The sequence below is a fragment of the Stegodyphus dumicola genome, chromosome X1 (genome assembly GCF_044657685.1).
Source record: "Stegodyphus dumicola isolate Sdum_Otavi_A_Nest chromosome X1, ASM4465768v1".
NCBI lineage: Eukaryota > Metazoa > Arthropoda > Arachnida > Araneae > Eresidae > Stegodyphus > Stegodyphus dumicola.
The window spans coordinates 170,791,192-170,810,271 of NC_140780.1; the positions used below are offsets into that span (position 1 = coordinate 170,791,192).

A 19,080-nucleotide genomic window follows, 5' to 3' on the forward strand; every position below is an offset into this window, starting at 1 on the left:
CTAGGCTTTTATGCTGGGCCCACACAAATTACCCTGACCCCGGTTCTTTAAAAGGCCAGTTCACGATGTCATACTTCAAAGTTTATGAAAATAACAACAACAGGGAAACGCAGCTCAGAAAAACAAAAATTAGTCTCTGGAACTGTTTGATTGTAAACGTTTTTTTGTTTATTTATTTATTTTTTATCATTTTTTGTTATTATAACTTAGCATTCAAAGACTAAAAGTGAGATCTACTGCCTTCAAAACTCAGGTACTTAGCTGACCTATCTTTAACAAATGATTATCAATTAAAAGCAATCATTAGCCAGAGACATAATAATCATTAAATTCATTTAACCTTAGAAAAAAACTAAGGGAATCTAACTCAACTAATTGACGGCATTTCCTTTCAGCACATAGCAGACCAAAATGACAGAAATTTGAAAGCACTAATTTATCAGATTACACTCAATATAATTAATTTTTAGTATTTAATATAAATTATATAAATACCATGAAATAATATTTGCCTGAAATACATATTTCTTCAAAGATTTTTCTAAATACATTATTTAAATAGTACAGCAGCTTTTATTCTATTCCCGTCATTTGTAAAGAATTATCGCGTCCTCCCGCGCGTGTTCTCATGTTATAAATCAACCCTCTTCAACTAGCTTTTGGAACTTCCGTGGTTAGGATCCTGGAGAGAGTACAGACAATTTCTCACTTTTTCTGGCTTCGAAAAAATTAATAGTCTTTACAATATCGCCTGGACAAAAAATCGTCACCACTTGGATTCGGTCGACCGAGTTTCGTTTCTCTTCCCAGTCACCTTTTAAATGGGGAAGAATGCAAATAATTATCCCCTTTTCCCGTGCTGAAAGTGGTCAGGTGGTAACTGAAGGATCGGAGGTTCGAATCCCGTGTCTACACGTGTCTCGTTCCGAAGACACACACACACACCACACACACACACACACAAAAAAAAAAAAAAAAAAAAAAAAAGCGTAAAAAATTTAGGCTTAAAACTACTCTTACCTGAAGAAACGAAACGTTATTGAATGTCTGTGTGATTATGGCAAAGCCTCGAGGGCTATCTGCCTAAGGGGAGGGATGCCTTCGTGGAGGACTTTCTAAGGGAAACTGGCTCGTATACACGTTACACATGGGGAAAACCACGAAAACGCCCATGCAGCCAGCCCGTTCGCGGGATTCGAACCTCGGACTGAACTACCAGTGTTCAGCGACTTCACCGCTCGGCCGCTGGTTTGCCCAAAACGTTATTAAGAGGCTTCCAAACTGACTAATGGTCCGTGATGTGGTTGTACGGTTTTACAAGGTTTACCTCACAATGTGTCTCTCCTCTCGGGCGTTAGTTATGGGGGGGCGTTGAAATCCTGCATGCTGTTCAGTATGACTCTCAGCAACCCATTGATTCCATATTTGTAAGACAGTGGTTGGATGTCGACCAGTGCGACGGGCAATATCATGGAACGATAGTCCACAGTATCGATAGGCAACGATCCTGCCTGTATCGAATTCCGACACTTGCTGGTAAGCATTTCGTCTTATTATTCGAGGCATAACACGATATTCTGAGCAAACTCCGATATTACAAAGCGCTTTCCGAATGAAAAATCCACTGCATAACTTTATGCAGTGCTTCAGACGTAGTTTCTCTCTCATGCGTCGTCTAAATGCGCTGAAACATTAATCATTTGCATATCCCAACCTCTTCTTCCTTTCATGTGATTTTGAGGTTCGTCAGATCATTCCTTCCTGGTGCTGCAATTTTAATGGCCAGCAGTGTACTTATTTTGGCTGCGCTGTGAATCTCAGAAACGGCAGTCGTTCATTGTTGAGCTATAACAGTAATCAGTTGATAAGCATATGACAATCATGGTCTCAGTGAACCTTATTCATCTAATAAAAATATTTTGACCATGAGGGTCTTTTTCTTTTATAAACGATAAATTTACATGCTTCTAGAGAGAGTGAAGTGATTCAAGAAAATGAGAACTCTGTGCGTATGAAAAAGTGAACCAACTACAAATTTAACTAGCTATCAAAGAGTAAAATTAGATGGGGGAGAGGAAAATTTTAGATTGGCTTAGAGAAGCGAAAAGCCAAATAAACAGGATATTCATTTGGCCTTTTGCTGTTTACTTGATTAAATAATCAGGAGAGGTCAAATAAATCTCTTATTTACATGCTTTTGTTTGCCTTAATATTTTTTTTTCTTCTAGAAGGAAGGAAACCAATGTTAGTCACTCATAGAGGGGTTAGAGTTTTATATAAAAATCTATCAAAAATCTGAGATTTTTTTGGCCTAATTATGTATTTTACAATTATGTGCATCTTTTCCATATAGTATTCAAATTTCAAAGCATATATATAAAACTTGGAGAGATGTCCAAATATATAGCTTGGAAACTTACTTTCCTTGGCATAAAAACATTCTAGAATTTATTTACTAGATCTCCACAACAAGCAAGCCATTTTTTAGAATATTAAATAGAACGCAAACTGTCACTTTTCTCTGCAGTGAAAGTAGCATGGTATGCTGTAAGTAGCATGCTAAGTATGATTTTAACATTTGCAAACAGTAAATACAAATGAAGTAAACATTAACGCATACACTGCGTCCTTCTGAAACCCAATTTCATAGCGATACAAAAGGTAAAAAATTATTCCCCTGAAATCTGTTTACATAACATAAGGGGAAAAAATATCAGCTGATTAATTTGATAACACAATTTTCTTCCAATGCATACATGTACTTGTGATCAAAGAAACAAAAAAATATTGCACGGGAGCGTCTTCACCTACAAATTAGTTTATTCCCGGTTTCCACCTTAAAATCAATTTATTTATCATTTTCCCTTTTAAATGAATTAATTCATCCTTTTCATGTTTAAATAATTTTATTTTACATTTCGTTACACAATTCTGCTCCTTTGACTAAAAACAAATTTTAGAAAGCAGCGCGTTGTTAAGCGCGAATACAGTAATTACTAGTATTAAAAAGTGTTGGAACGAATAAAATCATGAAAATAAAGAAAACCTTTCAAATACACTGCAAATTTTGAAACATTTGAGACGAATGATTTCAAAAACGTCCTTATATGTTACTTAAAATACAGTTTGTTCTGTCAGTGTTTTCAAAAACCACGGAAAAAGTTTTTCCACACTTTTCTGGACTTGAATCTGATTCCCCATGGTGAAAGATTAAATGCCTTGGCAAACGTTTATTATGAAATACGTGTACATGCAGACTTTAGATGTCTTATCTAAAATACATTGTCTCATTTTGTATTGTAAAATTATCGGCTCTTTGTGTTCATTTAGGGTTTAGTTTTATTTACCTTTTATTACATTTAAAAAATATTTTTATTTTAAAATGCAAACGGAAACAGAAAATTATGAAAGAGCTACAAATATATTATCTATTCATTTTTCTAACTTAAAGTTTTTTTTGTTTTTTTTTGTTTTATTTTTGTTTTGTTTTATAGGGAATTTTCAAGATTTCACAGGCAGCTTCTCCTTAAAAACATTATGTCTACAACAACGGCAAGCCATTCATTGGCTATAGACATAATATTTTAAGGCCATATTATTTTTTGGAGTAGACTACATATAAATTAATCCATCAGTCCAACGACAATTATTTTGAGTAATGAATCTTTTTTTTTTCCTTCCCGGGGATTTTTTTTTACCTTGCTCAGTATATTAGCCTATCTTTTACACAATTCCAGTTTTAAACACTTGCTCGTCGTATCACTTACTGTTTCATTTAATGCAAATGATTAATTCACTAATTCGTTGTTTTGGAGTAAAAAGTTAATAAAAGTTTGATCATACGGTAGATTAAATCGCAGACTGGAAAGAAACCAAATTTCATGAGCGAATATTGAAACGACTCGATCGATAAAACTCCATATAGATTTAGATACATATCGAACCTCTCGTCTTTGTTGTCCAAAGTGAATAAAAATGTCCATGAGATTTTGTTTTTTCTTTATTCATTTAAAATAAGACTATCAAGGTTTTTTAAAAGTGAAATAATAAATAAAAAAAATAAGTAGGACCAAAAATTCTAAATAAAAAGATTAAAGAACCTGATGAATTCCTAAAAACGTTCTGCGGAAAAATGTGAACTAGGAAAGTGACTGCGCTAGAGGGTGCAGCATTTAACAAAGTTCAGCAGACAGAACAATGTAAGACTCTTTTCAGTGCTGGAACTCAATGACGTCACTTGACTTATAGAATTGGGATAAATGAAGACACAAAAGGAGTAGAGAATAGTTACTTTTGAGCAGTCTATGACTCAGTGACGTCAAGGAAGAGCAAACCTATGGACCTTGGAGCAAATCTTGTAGTATAGTAAATTTGCATTTAACATTATCCATTTTCAAGTGTTTTAGATTCATAAACCAGGTCTCACATTTTCAATATAACACTTTATAAATGTCCTCCATGATAGTCAAGACTTTACTACCATCTCCAAGGTACATTTGCCTGATGCAGTGCTGTGTCCTGCGTACTATTCGTAGCCTCCTGCTGAATTGCATTTTTAAAGACTTTTATGCCAGATGAGAAGTAAAAAAAAGAACTGAGCTTTCAAATACTCCTATATTAAAAAATCTGCAGTACTCCTTTGGCAACGTTTCGCTCGGTTTGATGATATTCAGTGGATCTCAGTCAATTTCCCGAACTTTGCTGTGAGGTTACTTTGAAAGCTCAATTTCAGTCACATCATACTTTATATTAAATGACTTTAAAAATGCAAGTCTTCAAGTGATCGCGAATGTTCGGTGGGGAACATTACGTTTCATCATGGTAAGGACACTTGGTAGGATACTTGATATGGAAAAATGGAAATCATGAACAAATGAATTAATTGTTAAGAACGATATCGCTAAGGTACCGTAATGAAGAAGTCGGGCCTGTTTTGAAAATTCAATAAATAATTCAACATCGAAAAACCTATCAGTGTTCAGTTGCATTTATTGCTGTGTCGATAAATGTGCTTTCATGTTTTGAAAATGGGCAACATTAAAAGCCTCACCCTGCGCTTCAGGTAAACTCTGGAGTCACCACTGGTTTCAAAAAGTATGATTCCCACAGCTTAAGTTCTAGCAGTATTCACAATGGAAGTTAATCTACGTCAAGCATTATGATCTCAGATTATTTCCTTTTTTCCCCCCGTCAGACGTCACAGCGGGCACATGCGTGTTAAGAAAAATCAAACAAGCATCTGGCGAAACAAAAGAAAAGCTACGCTTCGTAACTTTCTGTGTTTGCGGAACAATTTTTCGCTTTTAAGGTTTTAAATTACGACCTTTGATTTCATAAGGAAGGAATAGAAACAAAAGATTCTTGATCAAGACTATAAGCAATAGGAAACAGCAACACACAAAAATTGGCTTTTTTACTGATAGAGTCAAATAATAGAAACTCTTTTTTATTGCACCATGAAAAGTTTAAAAAAAATCCCGACCTTCTGCAGTTAAAAAAATGTCTTCTGACAATAAAGTAGAAGTTGCTAAAGAAAGCCATTTCAACTGCTAAGCTGAAGATGAGTGTGAAATGAAACAAAGGAGAAACCAGAGAAAGACTTTGTTGAAGCTGAAATAAATTATTAAGTAAATCTCAGAGTTATGCAAGGAATTAATGCTCACAACTCTGCTCTTTTTCCTACAAATACATGCGAGTAAATAAAAAAATTAACTGCAGTAACTATATAAACATCAAAATTTGCCAGTAAGTTTCGCAGGCAAAAGAGAAAAAATAGTAAAATATCAAAATATGAAAACCAACACATTGCTTTTCACTTTATCCAATGCTTTTCCATGGGTCAAATTCACATGGGAAAAAACATAACGATTATAATTCTGCATAAAAATACTGATAAGGATACAATGAGGTTAGTTATTTACTAGCGAAAACAACGGAAACTCAGATCAATAAAACAGTTCTAGGGTGACGATTAGATACTTCTAAAATTAAGAAAATAAAGGGACTCGAACATCTATTCCTTCTCCAGGAAGTTCCACTGTACTAACAATGCAGTTCTACCCCAATTTAAAGGAAGAACGCCCCGGGGCGGTTTAAAAGTTTACCGCCACTCTTTTCCTACCACAAACTACTCTACTGGTCTTTCAGCTCGTCATATATTTTTATGCCCCCTTGCCATACAGACAGAGTGTACATTTACAAACATCCATTCCTTCTCCTGGTTTCGAACCCGAAGCCATCTGTACGGTAGTCACCGCTATCCCGTGTGGGCGCAGACTGCTTAACAAATAAATCCTTCACAAATAATAAGTGTCCGTTTCACTTATTATGCTATTACGTTTGATCCCATGTTACCTCATAGACTACAAGCGGTCGGGCGGATAAGACTACAAGAAATACCGTATTTGCCGGCGCATAAGACGCACCCCTTTTTTATACATATTTTTGAAGGGTAAAACTTTTATTACTGATCATTATAATGAATTTACAGCATTTTAAATATAAAATAACACAAATACAAAGTATACTTTCTGCAAATACCCAATCTATCTGGGAAAGAACAACTTTTAATCTCCTTCGACAAAACCCAGGCACTCATCTCCAGAGCTAAATGAAGAGTCACTTGAAACCTCTTTTAAATCAGCATCTGAGTCCTTGCAACAAATTGTCCTCTAATTAGTAATGCACCATCCAGTGCATTACTAATGCCACACTTCTTAAATGATTTAACCACTGTCTCTGTTTTCACAGCATCTTGTGAAGCTTTGACCCATTCAGAAACCACGTATCGACGCAATAATTATCGACGTTTAAGACGGCGTATAAGACGCAACCCGTTTTTCAGACCTATTATCAAAGAAAAAAAATTGCGCCTTATACGCCGGCAAATACGGTATACTTCGACCTGGGTTTAAATTCTGGTGAACGGATTGTACACATCGGGTGTTTTCGAGGATTTGTTTCCATGCCTAACGTGGATACGAACCAGTTTCATTTAGAAAGTCTTTCACAAAGGCATTTCTACCCTTAGGCCGATTTGGATGAGGATACGAATGACAGACAGAATATAAATTTAGATATCTTTAAAAGTTTTTTTAAAAAATACACAGAGATTTGTAAACATTGCAAAAAGATTATTTACATGTTGCAATCGCGTCGTTATCTCAGTAAACTTTTCTAACAATGAAACCTCACCAGAAATTATTTACTGCATTATTCGAAACACTCTAAATATGAATAAAACTTTTCCAAGGCTTGCGCATTAAAATGCAGAGGGCAAAAGTCAATAACTTTTCAAAAAATTTGCATTTTCGTATTCACAAACAGAGGATATCCAACTGTCAACTGACACAATGCAGAAGAACAAACAAACAAAACAAAACAAAAAATGGCTGCAAATGACAAGAGGTTATCGGATCCTTTTCATTTGAAGCGAAAGAATTAAAAAAAAAAGGGCATCGAATTAAAACAAAAATGTCTTTTACAACAAAAGGTAATAATTCTCGGGGGAAAAAAGCAAGAAATAGGAAGGCAAAGAAAATATATGATATAAATATGGATCTTTAAAACACAAAGGGAAAAGAAATTGCATATTTCTAGCGCTAGTTTTTACACGCCTCCCTCCAAGTATTAATTCTAAGATATCCTTCCCCCTTCTGATTTTGAACCGTGAAGTGATACGGTGAAAAAAATGTTAAAGATACGCGATCTATTACATACGAGTATTAATGCATGAGATGAAATTCTTTGACAGTTAATTGATATCATTTGAGCTTTAATTTCCGCTCTTTTTTGAAGATTCTTTAAATATATTTAAAAGGATATACGTAAAAATAAGACTATTTTTTTCCCATAATTTTGTTCAATAAAATCTTTTTTATTGAACAAAATTGTTCTTGAAAAAATTGAAGAAGTTTTTTCTTAATAGTGGAAATGGAAGGATTATTCTTAAGAGTTTGGATATAGGAGCGTTTTATTCTTACCGTTACAATATAAGCGGGCTAGCAAAAATGTCTATTTAATTTCGCATACATAATTTAAGCAAAAATGACTATTTCGCATACATACTTTAAATATCAGGCTAATTTTTTTATTTAAATCATCATCACTTTTCACTAGTCAGATGATGAATTCACTGTTCGTAGCATGAGCAAAAACCCTTCCTTCTCAGTTATCTAACTATTATAGGACTGAACTGATGACGTCATTCTGGGTCTTTGTAACATTTTACATGAGCAGCAGCCTTGAGTTTCAGCAAAAGCCAGAAATTATCAGGTACAGAATCAGAAAAATAAAACAAAGTTTGAGACAAATTGCTTCTTGAAGCTCCAATAGGCAGATCATTTTGGTCGTACCAGCTTACTAACAATTGATTTTCCTCCTGAAGAGTTCATCGACAGTTGTGGCAATTACACAAATTTCTGATTAAATAAGTTCTCAGGAAGATATTAACTGGTTTCATAAATCACCGACTCAAAATTATACTGACTTTGAGACCTTTCCTACGAATTTTTAACATTAACAAATTAGAAATGTATAATTCAAAATAGTTAGAGAAAAGAAAATATTTTAAAACCCTTTATAGCATATTTTAATTTAGAAGCAGTAACGAAACTAACAAAAAATTATTCATACCAATCAGCGAGTTTTCTGAATCTTTGATAGCAATGTCAGTATCTTTCCACGTTATTAAAGAATACAATAGCAATAATTTTCTGAGTGCTATATCAAGCAAAAATTAAACACTTGAGGAAACAGATTCGGTTATCTCGTTATTAGAAAATTTGTAGTTTATTCATAGGAGATTCTAGAAATCTCACTACAATTTTAAATTATAAATTTTCATATTCTGAAATACTTTGTGTAATCTCCAGATGCAGCTACTTGACAACTACAGTAGAAAACTTAGAATAGTCTAGATATCTCAAACGAGCGATATGACAGACTTAGGTGCTGAATCTCAACACATTTATACAAGAAACCGTTTACTCATAGGTCCACATATTTTACTAACGTTATTTACATATTTGACATTGATTTATTTGTCTGCACAAAATTACAGTTTAGGAAAAATTGTTTTTTTTTTAGTTCAATAATTTCACTTTAGATCTTTAAAAAAAAGATGAATGTTTAAATAGATAGATATTTTTAGATATCGAAAAAGAAAATTACTGTCTGACCTAAAAACGAAAACATAGAGGAAGGACTGAAGAATTAATGGATTTCTTTTATTACAGAAGCATTAACAGAATACTTATAATACGAGTACTATGAGGGATTTCTTTCTGACAATCAAAAGAAGCAACTACCCGCAGTATTACAATTAGGCTCCCGTAGAATCGGAAAATAATTCTTAGTAATGGTTTATAGATGAAGTTTATGGTTATTATCTTTACACGTTCACTTACTCTAGCAAGCCATATGTTAAGAACAGAGATTCTTACAAATGAAATGAGTCATCCTCCATAAAAAAATGAGTCACACTTCAAAAGATTTCTTTTTTAATCAGAAAAAATAAGTAAAAGCAGCAATGAATTGTGCTCTAAGACCTTATCGAAAAATGATATATTTTAGGACAATTAGACTTCACTGCAACTTTTCCGCTTTTTCTCAAATGGTTACTGTAAACTGCTAAAGAAAAACAATATACAGAAAAATCGGGTTTAATAACTGAGTTATCATGTTCTGAAGGGTATTACTCTGAATGTCTCGACGTTACTAGCTGAGTGGTTTAAAAAAATGCTCAACTTGAAACACTTTTTTCCAAACGTGGATGAGGGAGAAATATTATGGGTTTATTTTCCAAAGATAAAAACAGTAGTCGCATTTTAAGAATAAATGATGATCACGGTGATATAATATTTGCGTACATCGATTCTTTTTGTCAAATATCCAGCACATTGCTATTGATCGGCAATCTGCTTAAATTCAAGACAATAATTAACATTAAACGTTACATTTATTTATACTTCTATCATTAATATTGACAGTTATTATCATTAATACTGAACCACGGAAACGTCCATGCAGCCAACCCGTTCACCCGGATTCGAGCCCCGGAACAAACGACTAGTACCCAGCTACTTTACCGCTTAGCCGCTGGTGGACCCTACGGTAAGTTATGATCTTGACATACTATAAGACATCAAGGTACTGTTCTCATAAATTTGGCTTTCTATTTTAGCAATATATTCGCGTAGCTTAAACGAAATATACTGTATAGTAATAATAATAAGAGAAGCAGAATTTCTATTATGAATTAGTTTTTATGGTGATATGTTAGACAAAATAGAATCTCGGATGATCGAATAATCGGATCTCTATTACATTTACATTTATTAAAATAATATTTATTTCAGACTTTTTCATATTCATATTTTTCATATTTCTTTCAGTATCCTTAGCTGAAAGTTCTCATTACTATGCAGTGTACGTTATATCAGTCCGAATTATTACACCACGATTTCTTAAGAAATCCTCTTTAAATTTTTGTATACGCGATTTAATAGGGAACATCTTCCGTGATTTAAATGCCGTGAAAAGTGTAAATTCTTGTAGCCTAAGTAATTACTAGGATAAGTAAAGCTAATTAAAAGACATCGAAACAAACAATATTTGCCGATAATAGACTAAATACCGAAGACCCCATCTTTTTACTAATTTTACCGTCCGAAAAATCATGAGAGGAGCATCTCTGCTGCTCCTTATCCCCGAAATCATCCACTAATACTCAAAGAAGGCACATGTGCACCTGACTTGGTGAAATCGCAGACAGAAAGTCATTTCGTGTTTGCTTTGCTGTGATTGGCCGTTTCTTGTATTAGGTTGCCATAAAGTTCAACAGTTAGAACGGAAAGTTTCGGCAGGACCTTCGCAGGTAGTTTTCGAGGGTTTGTCTCCGTTAATAAGATGAAAAAAGTCACTACGAGGACGAATCGGTTTTAAAATTTAGAGGAATTTGTTCTCTGAACACACTGAAGAGGGGGAAAATCACGCGAACATTTTTAAAATTTTCAGAACCTGGCACTTCTAAAAAGCTAGGGAGACAACGTAGAGGAAATACGTTAACTATTTGCTAGACATTTCTAGAAATCATAATTAATAACTGAGGTTAGGAAGAAGCGGTAGGATTTAAAATAACACAAAAAACGACTCTTTTTTTTAAGATTAGATCTTATCTTCTAGCACGCAAGTACGTGTCATAAATTTACATATAATTCAAATCTACGTGCCTATAACTTAAGAGTATATTTACACAGATCAATTTTTTTTCCTATCGAAATTCACTAGTTTATCAACGAATGAAATGGATAGGTTACAGAGCTGATCATCATCTTTGTAGTAAAACGCTGTAGTGGTTGAAAAACGAAAAGATAAATTCATTCAAAGTTAACATTTACTACAGAGCCTTCCCTGCTCTGTTACAGTGAGTTATTAGATAACAATGTGAACTGATTTCTAGCTCAAGCCGCCTCGATTAAGAACAAACTAGGTTTTTCATAGTTAATTGCACACACATCACTCAACATAATTTGTGATTTCCACTACAGAGATATTTTATACCTGGTGCACAATAAAAAATAATATCAAAACAATGTGTAACTGAAACTTGAAAATGCTATTAAATTCATTTGTAAAAATTCCCACCCCAGAAAAGAGAAAAAAGTGTTGAATAAATGATTCGAGCCCGATGAATGAACGTAAGGAAGTGAAAGCACTTACATGCAGTTATAAAAATCACGCCTTCCTTTTTACAAATTCAGTTTTCAGCCTACTTACGTGACTTTCACATCAAGAAAGGCATTGCCAATCCACAGCATGCAGAGTCACCGAAATCTAAAGCAATGTGTAATGTGTGTTCGATTGTTGATTACCGCTGACAACTGAAGAATGAGATATAGAGCAAAAGTGATGTATATTTGAAAGAATTCTTTTACCACAATAATCTCCATAATTCCTTATGTCCTATTTAGACATTCCCTTTATTAGATGCATAAAATCAACTATTCATTTAGAAGCAGTATTAAAAGACTTAAAATATAAGGCCTAAAAATGTGGATACCCCAAAAGGAACGAAATAAGGTCAGATCAAATTCTGAACCTTAACATAATTGAAATCTGTAGCATCCCTACCTAAATTTATATATACATAGGTGACTGGTGTGATCTTTGGAAATCTTTTAATCTGAATATGTCTAACACTTCTGCTATTTGTTCTGAATTTTCTCAGTGATTAAACAGCGCCGCAGCCTTACCAAAGCCAATCCGGCTTCCCAAATCGCAACGGAGCCATAAATAAAAGGGCTCCGGCACTTCTTTTATATAAGTTAATCACAATTTCATCAGATAAATTTTATTTTAATAATAAATATGCTTTAAAAATCGATTATAACTTCTGATTGCAGACTTATCTTTCCCTCGGACACAAACCGAGATTGAGACTTTTAAGGAAAAAAAAAAGCCCCACCCACACATCAAAACTTATTTTCCTGGAAGTTATTCCCCCCCCCCCCAATGAATTAGGAGAGAGAGAGAGGTTAAATTTTTCGTTCCTGAAAGTATTAAAAGTAATCAATCTGTTCAAGCACGTGCCACGCTAGTGATTTCCTACTGCAGAACTCTTGTAGACTTTTTTATCTATGAAACCAAACGCGGGAGACCACTTCGTGAAGGACTTTCTAAGGAAAATAGGCTCGTATCAATGTTACAGATGGAGAAAACCATGAAAACACCCATGGTTGTATGCTGGTTGCATACAACCAGCCCATTCGCATGGAATCAAACCGAGGTCGAATTACCAGCGACTTTTTCCGCTCGGTGGGTTCGATCCACTACAAGACATTTGACCTCTTTTTCTACCCTGCCAGAGAAGCCGCCAACTTGAAATATAAATAAAATATTGTTGCAAATAATTAACTGAAGAAATATTTTGGTTAAAAGTTATCCTTGTCACAACAATAAGAATTATTCTTTAAAAGCTAATGTATTATTTATTATCAGTGATGTACCAAAAAAGTTATTGGGAATATATACTTTTCTCTGTTTTTATACGACATTAAATTCACAAAGTTATGAAAGTAAGCTCAAAAGAGATTCCAGAAAAATTGGCGAATTTTTTAATGTCGGTAACTTTTTATAGGAAACGTGTATGGCCTTCTGTTTTACAGGAGTTCTCAGAAATCTGAGGTTGAGGCAGTTATTATCTTTGGTAATCATAATTTCAAATTAATTTTGTTTTCAGTTCGTTAAGAGTTTCCAAAACCTTGCAGTATAACAGTATCGCTTCAGTGAACATTACTTTGATATAGAATGCTCCAAAATTGTAACATTTCTTATATTTCAATGTTAAAGAGCTTGCTGGGGTGGATATTAAGGTCAGTGTGAAAGGAAAAGCAAACAGCAGCAAGCTATTGAGCTCAAACAAAGCGTGGAAAAGAATGTTAATTAAAGCTTTCTCAGAAACGACAGAGAGAGAAAATCGGTTAAAAAGTGTCAAAACAATTCTAGCTATATATTTTGATACAACAATTTAATGAAGGCAGGGAAAGGAAGAGATCACTAGTCAATGAAATCGATTATATGCTTTCCCACAGAAACCATTCGTGAGAGACGAAAAGGTCATCTCTAGCCTGAACAAGGGAAATTATATATACAGACAGAGATATAGATATACTAGAATAATTTTTGTTACTTTTTTTCCTCTTTAACCTCCTCCTTTGACGTACCATGACAGATATGATTTTTGTTTGTCAAATTATAGGGAACCGATTATAGGTCTGGAATTAATGTATTTGTAACTGAAAAAAAATTATAACATATACCATCTTACATTTTAGGATAAATTTTAAGAAATAAAAATTTAGGGGAATATTTGATAGTATGATTCTGATTAGAATTCATTTGTTTCTGATTAGAATGAAAGGCAAGTGACCTCATTAAATACAACATTTTACTGTGATATAAGTAGAAAAATTAATGTTACGATATTATCTTTTTGTTTCGGGCATACCAGTATCCAGCATGCTGAATGCAAGCCTAAATTGCTATCTCTCAACTAGATGTGGTTATTATTATTGGCGATAGTTACGCAATTTATGTGTATACGGCAATTACCTGTGTGGTTTAGGTTAAAATAACACTCCGAATAATGATTATTATACAAGTCAAACAACAAGAATCAGTGTTATATTTGCAAATTTTCCAGGACTAGTTTCGATGGTTTCCGGTAGCTGAGAAACAACTAGCATTTTGGGGCTGCTGAGGAAGATGGTTCTGTAGTCAATTCATCGAAACTAGTCCTGAAAAATTTACAAATATAATATGGTGTTGTGGTTTGTTTAATATTTAAACAGCGTTATTACTCTATGTAATATGATACTTAAACTCCTTCTTTGATTCAGCAACTTCATTTATTAAAATATCGGATTATCAAATCCTACTAAATTTTAGACCAGAAATATAGCGGAAAAAAGGGAGGGTCTCATATTCGGGTTAATACATTATATTCAGGTAAATGTTTGGATGTAATGTAAAGACTACGACTGTGTGATTGCAGTGCCTTCTATTACATGTACAATAGGCATTTCTTGCTCCTTGTGCCTCGATAGGGTCTTAATTCTAAAATATTAAATCAAACTACTTCAGACCCTATTAGAATGATAAGCGAGTTATCGCTCTTATTTTCAAAGGTTGAAATAAACTTTTTTTTTTTGCAAATAACCTAAACATAGAAAGCACAACTTGCGCGTACTAGTAAATGCCGCCACTTGCGGATATTTAAAATAGCATAAGTTGAAACTCAAATTTAAGGTGACGTAATCGGAGAATACCGAATTTTTCTATTTAAGCAGGCACAATGTTTCAAATCGGCGCGTTTTAATGGCTAAAACTGGGATCAACGCTAGCAAAGCTGGGTGATAGAACATAACCTGCAGGTTCCCGAAAGCTCTAACTATAAAACATTCAAAATCCTCTAATTAAACAATCAAACAACTAATTTGAATCCAAGTGAGGGCTACGGAAAAAGAGAACTTGCAGTGAAGGTTTTAAATACCACTAATTGGTTAATTAACATGAAATACCTTATAACTCTGAATAAAAATCTGAAAAAAAAAAAAAAATATGGACTTTAAAAGGCAGTAGGAGATTTTACCATTTACCAAGCAAGACAGAAAAAAAGGTTTCTTTTGAAATTTTTATAACCTTTATAATTATATTTTAAGGTAAAAAGTATCTTTTACTGGTTAAATTGTTCACCAATTAAAAGGAACAGTAAAACATATCTGATGAATTTCTGTATGGCTTATTATTGCACGCATTGCTTGTTCTATGGGAAAATAAACATTATCTGAAATTTCCTTCCTTACATGCTTAAATAACTAAATTTCATCTTTTTTCATCGGTCACATTTCTTATAACTCATTTATGTAAGGTTATCCTTGACGCATACTTTACGTTATATGACGTAAATTAAAAGTTAATATAAAATGAATGCCTTAAGGCATCTAATTACTCTTATTACACCATTTCTCACTAATTTCTTTTGGCTCTTAAAAAAAAAATGCGCAACCACATTCATCGTACGACAATAGGAAATTGGAAAAAAATTTAGCCCATTAGATAATCATCAAATTAGAGACTTAATTATACGCCTTCGTTACAGCGCAGATGGCTTACACACGCATTTGATATAAAATGAATTAAACATTAAAGCGGAAACCTAATGATGCGATTGTTACGATAGTATGATATGTATACTCATCACACTTTGTTTTATTAAGTACCATTCTGTCACGTAAATAACTGCACTCTCACTGCTTTAAATGAATGCGAAAAAGAAAGGAAGAAATGTATGCAGGAAGAAGGAGGGAAAACAAAGATTTTGCTTGCGGAAGAGGACCGTACTTTTAATTGTGTCGAGGACTGCTATAAGAAATTATGAAGATAAAACATTGATTATTATAAGGTGGGCCTATTTCATGGTTTTCCTGGAGCTCCTGTGGCATCTTCTGCGAATGAATGAATTATAAAAGACAATGAAAATTTCTAATGTTTTAACGGACTATGACAGGGAACATAGTTTTAAAGCACATTCAAGGAAAATCAAGTGGCAATTATAATATTTAAAGTTTTAAAGAAAGAAAGGAGGGGAATCTATTATCAACAATATGAAAAAATACAGCTCTTTATCAGAATGAATATTTCATCATTTAGATTAAATGCTCTAAAGACCCAATCTGTATTTTCACAATTCACGAATTTAATGAAATTTGAGGGTAAAAACACATCATTTGATAAACTGGTGCCATTTATGTTCCTACTATCTATTTCACTTAAGTCAACGAAAACTACAGGTGACAAAAGCGAAGTTTCAAAGACATGTTTAAACATCAGAAATTTTACAAATATAATAAATATATGTGCATAAAAATGATGACATAAATAACTTTTAGATTTTTTTTAAATGTCTAAAAGGAAAGTCCATATTTATTATGATTTTTCCTATTGTATTCAACAACCAAGCATTAAAAAGCAAAATTAACTCGGACATTTTAATCAAAATCAAATTTCAAGAAAAGGAGCATCGCTGACGATAGAAGGAATAGCAGTCACGAAATGCAGGCAAAGAACGTCTATGCCTGTCTACAATACATATTCTTTGATACAGGGTAGGCTACGAAAATGTAGCCTGTTTTTAATACGCAGGTGCCACACATTTTGGAGGAGGCCTAACCCTTTTACTGACTGACCATCTGTCCGGTGATTTGATGCCGCAAAATAAAGCATTGTTCCAGCTTTATTTTACCTTCGTATTCCTTCTGTGCACATCGCGTCAGGAAAATGGTGGCCGTCCTGTTACATTGTCGCCGGAGGCGAGTTATTTCTTCGAGGACCACCTTACACTTTCTCAGCAGTTTAAAAAAGTGTGCAATTAGCACTATGTTCACACCTTTGAAGTTTAATGATCATATGTCACAATTAAAAAGCACTATCAGGAAGAACCAAGCCTAACATTTCATGACACTGTGCTCTTCGACTCCATATGAAGTCGGTAATAAATTTTGTGATATATTCGGATAAAAAGCAGATGATATCAAGATTGTTAAAATATATCCTTTGAGAGCAGAATTAGTGTCTTATCTCTTATTAATAAATTGACTTTTCATATTTTTGGAGAAACCACGCTGCGTACGGTTTTAGTTCCACTAATTGGCACCCACTGATCGAAAACCCTCAGAGAGAACTAAGAAGACAGAAAAAGAGAAGAAATCTCAGTTATTTTCCTTTTTTCTCTTTTGCAAGGTTTTTTTTTTTATTATTATTATGAACAAAATTAGTCGTGAACTGTTTCTTCTTCTCTTTTAGAAAGAAGAGATATAAATATAGACATAAAAAATTATTGTAATTTGATCTCATGCTGCTTAAATTTAAATGAATGCATTAATTCGGAAAAACGTTAAGAATAATTTTAGATTACACCACACCAGCCTCATACAAAAAGGAATTATTATAATTAGCGAACCTTCACTAACTGCATCAATTTCAAGCTTTTCAAAATCTCAGCTGTATTTCGCTTGCTTCATTTTATTTCACTTTTTACAAGATTAAACTCTCTGTTTTTGGCAAATTACTGCACACACGTAATTTAGTTAACTTTAATTCGAGAGAAGTAACACAACAAGAAACAAAACCTACAAAAATATTAATTAAAATATAGAAGTGTTAGATAATAACAAAAACTATATGGCTACTTAAAGGCTCAGGGAAGCACTTAAAACTACACATATAAAAATCATTACAACTTTAGGTATATCTTGAACGCATATAATATATACAATTTAGTATTAACTGACATAAAACACACCCATATTTTTTATAAAAAATAAACTTTCTCAGCAACAAGAATTTAAATCAATTAAAAATAAACGTGATGATGTAATATTAAATCTTTTCTGCATCAATTAACTATTATATTTCCTTTGCTACAATGTTAACTTTTCAGTTATCTCCTGTTGCTAGCAGAGAGGTGTGTTAAAGTTTTGCGAACATCTGTTTAAAACATATGACATGGATCATTTTCTTGTCATTGAAACAAAATTTACATTTTTCACTACTAAATGAATTTAACTTAAGCTATTTAGAGACTAAGCTATTTAGAGACTAAGCGAGGCCCGATGGCGCAGTGGCTAGCGCATCACGCAGCAGCACCACAGGTCTGGGATTCGATCCCCGGGCAGGGCAAGGTCGACTCAGCGCCTTCCATCCCTTGGGTCGATAAAATGAGTACCACGTTCGCTTGAGGACTAAACACTGGGGATCCTGCGACAAGCTGACCCATTTGTTCAGGACATATGCTTACGCACCCCGGGGCCCACGGTCAAGAAAGCAGATTTCGAGGCACTGCAGGCCCACTAGGGCTGTTACGCCACTGAGTTTATTAGAGACTGAGTAGGATGTCTTCAAATTTTAAGGAATATTTACCTATATTTTTTAAATTTTGTGAATTTTCATCAATTATGATGCAGTTTTTAAGTATAATACTCATTTAATTGAACATACTTATCTCAATTAAAAAATATTTCTTTAAGCCGACCTCAAAGAACTTTTGCAAGGTCTCCTCTCCATTCTCATGGCATAGTTTAATTCTCAAGTTGAACACCTTCTAAAGATTTTTTCAAACGTGGGAAAAGAATACTCCTCACAGACTATGGACAATTTCTGAAGTTTTTACATCCTCTTTCCACACACACAAGAAAAGAAAAATATTGTTCTTCGTATCATCCATAGTTACAAAAACAGTGATACAAAAAATACGTCTGTATCAGTCAAACAACTGAATCGGACTAAACTACACTGCACATATAGCTGCACATACATGCCAAGTGTCGTCTCTGGCAGACAGCATTATATATAAGTTTCAGGAATTGAACTACAGCTCAATTCCTAGAACTCTATATACTCCCACGTAGAATGTTGTTTACAAATTCGATAACAAACATTTCATACCTAATAGTTATATACTGAGATTTCGGTCAAAGTAACTAAAAAATTCTTTAAAAGATTAAGTGTTACAGTAAATAG

At 33.6% G+C, this 19,080-nt stretch overlaps 1 protein-coding gene across 3 annotated transcripts in view; it reads right to left on the bottom strand.

The window, feature by feature from the left end:
• The window catches only part of LOC118186070 (homeobox protein AKR-like), a 324,288-nt gene that overhangs the window by 156,562 nt on the left and 148,646 nt on the right, over positions 1–19,080 (bottom strand). Inside the window, exon 1 of one of the 3 annotated variants that reach the window (XM_085808055.1) lies at positions 18,559–18,582. The exons of the other annotated variants lie outside the window; for them this stretch is intronic. The gene's annotated coding sequence lies outside the window, so the exon portion shown is untranslated. Of the gene's footprint in view, positions 1–18,558; positions 18,583–19,080 lie in introns of those variants that run through there. 3 annotated transcript variants of the gene reach the window in all.